Below are 8,149 nucleotides of genomic sequence, written 5' to 3' on the forward strand. Positions count from 1 at the left end.
ATAGATAAGATTATGCCTCAATTTCAGAATGTCTAGAGGACTGAGAGTAGGAGAGAGACTATAGAGGTGAAGTTTGAAGCAGAGTGCTCTGTTTTTCATTCTTTTTCTGCCATGCTTGCTTCTTCATAATCGAGGAACCCCTCTTCAAAACGTTTAGGTAATTATCCTTTTCATTTTTCAAAGCTTAAATATTTGATATTGTGCTCTTTTTCCTGTAAATTGAGGTCTATAATTGCAAAAAATGTTAATTTGTTCTCAATTGTTGCCTTTTGTCTAATGTAGTTTCAGCATTATGAAAAATTTCCCAATTTTAGTTTAATGGTGAAATTGGGTAATTGGAAATGTAAATTTGTTTAATTGCATTTGTAATTTATTAATTAGAAACTTCTTACTCGAGGTAGAGTGTAATTTAATCTGCTATTTTTTTGCTAATTTTCTATATTTAATCTGCTATTTTTTCCGAATTCAAATGTTAATAATCGAATTTTTCTGTTGTTTATGCAACTTAGCGAGTTTTTTGGTAGTAATTGATACTTCTGACTTATAGAGAATTAGGTCTACTGGTCAATTTGGAGATTAATTTGGTCTTATTGAGTTTGTAGATGAATTTGTTTTTTTTTTTTTGGGTCAATTTGGAGAATTTGTAACTGTTGGGTCCTAAATAGCATTATAGCAAAGGCATAGTCCCAAAAATGATTTGGGGTTGGTTAACATGAATCGTCGTAAGAACTCGTAGTTGTTGATGGTTAGATAGCTGTTTCATGTCCAGGTTGACCTGGTACGCTGCCTTGACATTGCACATTGGTAAATAAATAGCTCAATTTCTGATTTGTAGAAAATTATGGAGGTTTGTAGCAGCCAAAACAGCAGCACTGGTGTACTGTGGTTCTTCAAGGATAAAGGATTTGATGACAAAAGCATTCAGGACATGTTCAAACGGTGCAAGCGGCTCGAAGGCTTGCAAAGGGAAAGAGCTTCCCAAAGTTGGGATTATTTGAGAAGCATTGGTATCCCAGAGAGAAAACTACCATCAGTAGTTCTCAAATGCCCAAAAATCCTGTCATTCGGTGTGGATGAGACACTCGAGCCCATGGTTCAGTGCCTTAATACACTTGCTACAAAACCTGAGGAGGTTGTAACAGCTATTATCAAATTCCCCTATATTTTTTCTCACAGTGCAGAAGGAAAGCTGTGTCCTTTGTTAGGTTTCTTTGAGGCCCTTGGGATTCCTGAAAAGCAACTTGGTAAAATGGTGTTGGTCAATCCTAGAATCGTAAGCTACAGCATCGAGCCAAAGCTTACTCAGTTTGTGGATTTCCTTACCAAGCTCGGGCTTAATGAGGAAGGGATGATTGGTAAAATTTTGGTGAAGAACCCATATCTCATGGGTTACAATGTTCAGAAGAGGCTGCAGCCTACAGCAGAATTCCTAAAGAACGTTGGTCTTACAAAAACAGATCTTCAGAAAGTTGCTGTAAACTACCCTGAGGTTCTATGTCGAGATGTTGAGAAAGTTCTCAAGCCAAATTTCGATTACTTAAGGAGCTCTGGATTCGGTGACAATCAGATCGCAGCTTTGGTGTCTGGTTACCCCCCTATACTGATCAAAAGCATCAAAAACTCCTTGGAGCCGAAACTGAAGTTTCTGGTGCAAGTGATGGGGAAAAGCCTTCAGGATGTTGTGGAGTATCCTGATTTCTTTCGACATGGTTTGAAAAAGAGCTTGGAGTTGAGGCAAAGGGTACTGTCTCAGAAGAACATAGATTGCAGCTTAAATGAGATGCTGTACTACAATCGAAAGAAGTTCTGCTTGAAATATGGATCAACCTAGGAAATCCACAAGCGATGCAACCTTTTTTTTGCTTTTTCCAGTTCCTAATGGTATTTAGTTCTTATCAGTTCTTTTTAGTTGTAGACTACTTTCATAAGATATAATATATTGCTTTGTATGATTCTGTTTCTTCAATCAAAATGCACTAATGCAGAAATTGCAAGAATGATCTAGTACAATTGATTTTTGTATTGAATAAATCAAAACCTTCAAAGGAGAAATCAGAACGCATGAACAACTTCAATGGAGGAGGAAGACAAACCTTGCCCTTAAGGGTTAACCTTAACAATGTCATATTTCTCCGATTCTTTTAGGGTTTTTCGTTTTATATATCAAGGTGAGTAGATGACCCATATTAATGTATTGAATATACTAATTTCCATCCTTCCTAATTCCTTGTATATGCCTAAAATAATTTTAATATCAATAGCATATCAACAACTACAACAAACATTCATACAAAAAAAAAGACCGCTTACACAATTGACAAGATAAATTTATCAATATTATTAGAAAAAAGCATCGATAATATCATGTAATCATCGTCCTTTGATTTGCAATGAACTTGGAGATTCATCTTTCCATCTAACTCATTAATGATTCCTACATGCGTTGATAAGTCCCACTTCTTGAGTGCCTCGCACCTACATATTACATGTATTGATACAAATAAGAGGAGAATCATAACATGTTTATACACAATTCGATCCATTTTGGACTTCTGGAGTTAAAAACTATATCAGTAATTACCTTATTCTATATAAACTCTTATGAATTTTAAGGTCTAACTATTGAGCCTTTTATTGGGGTGGTTGAGGAAGGGATGGAGGATGAATTTCATGAATTATTTATTAAGGAAACTAATCCTTTTAGAGTTGTTTTTTTCTGAAAAATTTATGTTAGAGATATCACATGTCTCTTGTAATCTTGGTTATTATCTTTATGACTTTAATGTACATCTTAGTTATTCTGTTAGCCTTAAATGCTCAAAGTAACTGTAACATCCTAAGGGTGTTTTTTACACGAGTTTCTCTAATACTCCGTATGAAATTATAGTTCTTATCAAAATTAATTGTACTTGTAATTTGAACTTAGGTACGTAATATGTTTTTTTTGAGGGGTAGGTACGTAATCTTTATCAATCCTTATTTTAAATTATTTTTCTATAACTTATTATTTTTCTATGCTAGATAACATATGCATTGTAAATTTTGTATTGTCAAAGAAAACATCACAAATAAGATCTGTCTTGAAATCGGAGCGATTTTTTTTTTTCCAAAAAGGTTTTGTAACAAATTTACTTTGAATATCATATATGAGCAAACTAAATATTCAACTTTTTTAAAAAAAAAAAATCAAGGCTAATTAGAATTGAAGCTGCATTTTACTTCATAAAAAAAGAAATGAAGCTGTTTCAATAAGTTTGATATAAAATTAAACCATTACACAATTAAAGTTATAATTGTAGGATTATTATTACACACTATAATTAATATAAAATTATAATCAAAATTTCAATGTTAAAACATAACCCGCCGTCTTAATGTCAATATAACATAATCATCTATTTTTTCCAATCCGAACATTCACCTCCATCATACCTACAAGGCCCTGTCTCATAAATATTCCACACACAAGCAGTTCCACATTTATCATCATCTCTTGAAGATTTATAAACATCAAATCTCTTAAACGTTTTTCCCCATCTAAAGCCACAAAAGTATAAAGTTGAACCAAAGAAGTTTGGTTTGAACCTAAACACATATGCTCCGTTATATGGGATGTTATGTGTCCCTAGATCATCGTCCCTCGATTTGCAATGAACTTGAAGATTCGACTTCCCCTTCAACTGATTATAAATTCCAGCCATATATTTTGCCTCGCATGTACCAATTACATGGAGAGATACAACTAGGAGGAGGAAGAAAATAGCGTGTTTATGCATAATTTGATACAATTTGGTGTAGGAAATTAAACTGAGTTTAAAGGTTTTTTTTTTTTTTTTTTTGATGGGATTTAAACCTATACTTTTACTTGGCTTTTATAGGGCCATAATAATTATGAAGAGAGATTGAGAAATGGAAGATTATTGGACTAGGAAACTCTTTGTTCAAAGTTGAATATTGGCTTCTATTTGTTTGGAAAATCTCCAAACTTTTCGCGGTAGTTAAGGCAAGCAATTCATAATCCGGAGATTAATGGGGAACATACGCCTAGAGTTAAAAATGAGTAACAAATTATGTCTTTAGAAATCATATACAAGTTCCTTTAGAAAACTTTTTAAAAAATGGAGATGAACTTACTTAATTATAGCCCGTTTAATACGTCTGAAAATTATACACGGTATATCAAATTATCGGACATCATGCAAATTATTGATCGTTACTGTAAAAAGTTTTTATCATTTGATGAAAATTTACAGCCATATAAATGGAAATAAATTTAATTTGAGGATGAGGAATACTTCATGCATGCATCAGAATTACAATAATAATTCAATGTCAATCAATATTTCTGAAATTTACTTATTTTATTAAGTTTGAGTAATTAATTAAATTGTTACCCTTGAACATTTGATCATTAATCATATTTTTAGGTCTTGATTAAAAATCCAGTGTTGGTTAGTTCATTGGTTTACTTTGTTTGATCAATTATATTTTATTACTCCCTTCACCCCTTATTAAAAACCAATTCATTGCATTTTATCAATCATTCGATCCTCAATCAAATGTATAAGGAAAGGTGTAGGTCTTTATTTTTCAGGTTATTGCCCTTAATTATTAATTGATAGGTCGAGCTAGTTTACTCTGCCCTACTTTTGAATTAAGGTAGTCTGACTTAAACTCGAAACCAAATATAAATCATAATCCTCCAAAAACTATAACTATATAAAAATCCAATAATTTAAGGTACACGGTATATCCAGGATTGGAGCATATCGAAATAACAACTTTTATTATTAATAAAAGATAAAATTTACAAATAAATAATCATGCATGTCTATTCTAATAATATTGATAAATATTATTTGATGTAGCGGAGCAGGATGTTCCATATCAAGGCTTGTACGAATTCGGGTTTACGCCTAGTATACTTGGTATAACCAAGTATAATTATGAGTTTGTGTTTGATAACAAATCACATTGGTTTCAAATATACAATGAACGCAGGGAACATGATGTTTGCTGGAGAATGTGTTGGTGGATTATTTATCAAACTGGTCCTTGCTATGTTTATGGGGTTGATAGTGGTATTAATGAATTCAATGGTGGTCCTTATCAGTGTTTTCCTTGGAACAATTAGTAATTTATATGTTTAGTACCTAGTGTAATAATGAGATTAATAATTATCAAACTATGGGGAGAATTTTTGAAAGTAAAATTATATGGGGAGATTAGACATGCATGATTATTTATTTGTAAATTTTATCTTTTATTAATAATAAAAGTTGTTATTTCGATATGCTCCAATCCTGGATATACCGTGTACCTTAAATTATTGGATTTTTATATAGTTATAGTTTTTGGAGGATTATGATTTATATTTGGTTTCGAGTTTAAGTCAGACTACCTTAATTCAAAAGTAGGGCAGAGTAAACTAGCTCGACCTATCAATTAATAATTAAGGGCAATAACCTGACAAATAAAGACCTACACCTTTCCTTATACATTTGATTGAGGATCAAATGATTGATAAAATGCAATGAATTGGTTTTTAATAAGGGGTGAAGGGAGTAATAAAATCTAATTGATCAAACAAAGTAAACCAATGAACTAACCAACACTGGATTTTTAATCAAGACCTAAAAATATGATTAATGATCAAATGTTCAAGGGTAACAATTTAATTAATTACTCAAACTTAATAAAATAAGTAAATTTCAGAAATATTGATTGACATTGAATTATTATTGTAATTCTGATGCATGCATGAAGTATTCCTCATCCTCAAATTAAATTTATTTCCATTTATATGGCTGTAAATTTTCATCAAATGATAAAAACTTTTTACAGTAACGATCAATAATTTGCATGATGTCCGATAATTTGATATACCGTGTATAATTTTCAGACGTATTAAACGGGCTATAATTAAGTAAGTTCATCTCCATTTTTTAAAAAGTTTTCTAAAGGAACTTGTATATGATTTCTAAAGACATAATTTGTTACTCATTTTTAACTCTAGGCGTATGTTCCCCATTAATCTCCGGATTATGAATTGCTTGCCTTAACTACCGCGAAAAGCTTGGAGATTTTCCAAACAAATAGAAGCCAATATTCAACTTTGAACAAAGAGTTTCCTAGTCCAATAATCTTCCATTTCTCAATCTCTCTTCATAATTATTATGGCCCTATAAAAGCCAAGTAAAAGTATAGGTTTAAATCCCATCAAAAAAAAAAAAAAAAACCTTTAAACTCAGTTTAATTTCCTACACCAAATTGTATCAAATTATGCATAAACACGCTATTTTCTTCCTCCTCCTAGTTGTATCTCTCCATGTAATTGGTACATGCGAGGCAAAATATATGGCTGGAATTTATAATCAGTTGAAGGGGAAGTCGAATCTTCAAGTTCATTGCAAATCGAGGGACGATGATCTAGGGACACATAACATCCCATATAACGGAGCATATGTGTTTAGGTTCAAACCAAACTTCTTTGGTTCAACTTTATACTTTTGTGGCTTTAGATGGGGAAAAACGTTTAAGAGATTTGATGTTTATAAATCTTCAAGAGATGATGATAAATGTGGAACTGCTTGTGTGTGGAATATTTATGAGACAGGGCCTTGTAGGTATGATGGAGGTGAATGTTCGGATTGGAAAAAATAGATGATTATGTTATATTGACATTAAGACGGCGGGTTATGTTTTAACATTGAAATTTTGATTATAATTTTATATTAATTATAGTGTGTAATAATAATCCTACAATTATAACTTTAATTGTGTAATGGTTTAATTTTATATCAAACTTATTGAAACAGCTTCATTTCTTTTTTTATGAAGTAAAATGCAGCTTCAATTCTAATTAGCCTTGATTTTTTTTTTTTTAAAAGTTGAATATTTAGTTTGCTCATATATGATATTCAAAGTAAATTTGTTACAAAACCTTTTTGGAAAAAAAAAAATCGCTCCGATTTCAAGACAGATCTTATTTGTGATGTTTTCTTTGACAATACAAAATTTACAATGCATATGTTATCTAGCATAGAAAAATAATAAGTTATAGAAAAATAATTTAAAATAAGGATTGATAAAGATTACGTACCTACCCCTCAAAAAAAACATATTACGTACCTAAGTTCAAATTACAAGTACAATTAATTTTGATAAGAACTATAATTTCATACGGAGTATTAGAGAAACTCGTGTAAAAAACACCCTTAGGATGTTACAGTTACTTTGAGCATTTAAGGCTAACAGAATAACTAAGATGTACATTAAAGTCATAAAGATAATAACCAAGATTACAAGAGACATGTGATATCTCTAACATAAATTTTTCAGAAAAAAACAACTCTAAAAGGATTAGTTTCCTTAATAAATAATTCATGAAATTCATCCTCTATCCCTTCCTCAACCACCCCAATAAAAGGCTCAATAGTTAGACCTTAAAATTCATAAGAGTTTATATAGAATAAGGTAATTACTGATATAGTTTTTAACTCCAGAAGTCCAAAATGGATCGAATTGTGTATAAACATGTTATGATTCTCCTCTTATTTGTATCAATACATGTAATATGTAGGTGCGAGGCACTCAAGAAGTGGGACTTATCAACGCATGTAGGAATCATTAATGAGTTAGATGGAAAGATGAATCTCCAAGTTCATTGCAAATCAAAGGACGATGATTACATGATATTATCGATGCTTTTTTCTAATAATATTGATAAATTTATCTTGTCAATTGTGTAAGCGGTCTTTTTTTTTGTATGAATGTTTGTTGTAGTTGTTGATATGCTATTGATATTAAAATTATTTTAGGCATATACAAGGAATTAGGAAGGATGGAAATTAGTATATTCAATACATTAATATGGGTCATCTACTCACCTTGATATATAAAACGAAAAACCCTAAAAGAATCGGAGAAATATGACATTGTTAAGGTTAACCCTTAAGGGCAAGGTTTGTCTTCCTCCTCCATTGAAGTTGTTCATGCGTTCTGATTTCTCCTTTGAAGGTTTTGATTTATTCAATACAAAAATCAATTGTACTAGATCATTCTTGCAATTTCTGCATTAGTGCATTTTGATTGAAGAAACAGAATCATACAAAGCAATATATTATATCTTATGAAAGTAGTTTACAAC

The 8,149-nt window shown here is 31.2% G+C and overlaps 1 pseudogene across 1 annotated transcript; it reads left to right on the plus strand.

Moving 5' to 3' along the window:
* Positions 1–1,952, plus strand: LOC145589951 (transcription termination factor MTERF6, chloroplastic/mitochondrial pseudogene; annotated as a pseudogene). The gene is made up of 2 exons (XR_014101844.1): positions 1–157; positions 836–1,952. The product of XR_014101844.1 is annotated as a transcription termination factor MTERF6, chloroplastic/mitochondrial pseudogene (transcript).
* Positions 1,953–8,149: the final 6,197 nt, after the last annotated feature.

This window comes from Chenopodium album, chromosome 17 (assembly GCF_948465745.1).
Source record: "Chenopodium album chromosome 17, dcCheAlbu1.1, whole genome shotgun sequence".
In the NCBI taxonomy this organism is placed as follows: domain Eukaryota; kingdom Viridiplantae; phylum Streptophyta; class Magnoliopsida; order Caryophyllales; family Amaranthaceae; genus Chenopodium; species Chenopodium album.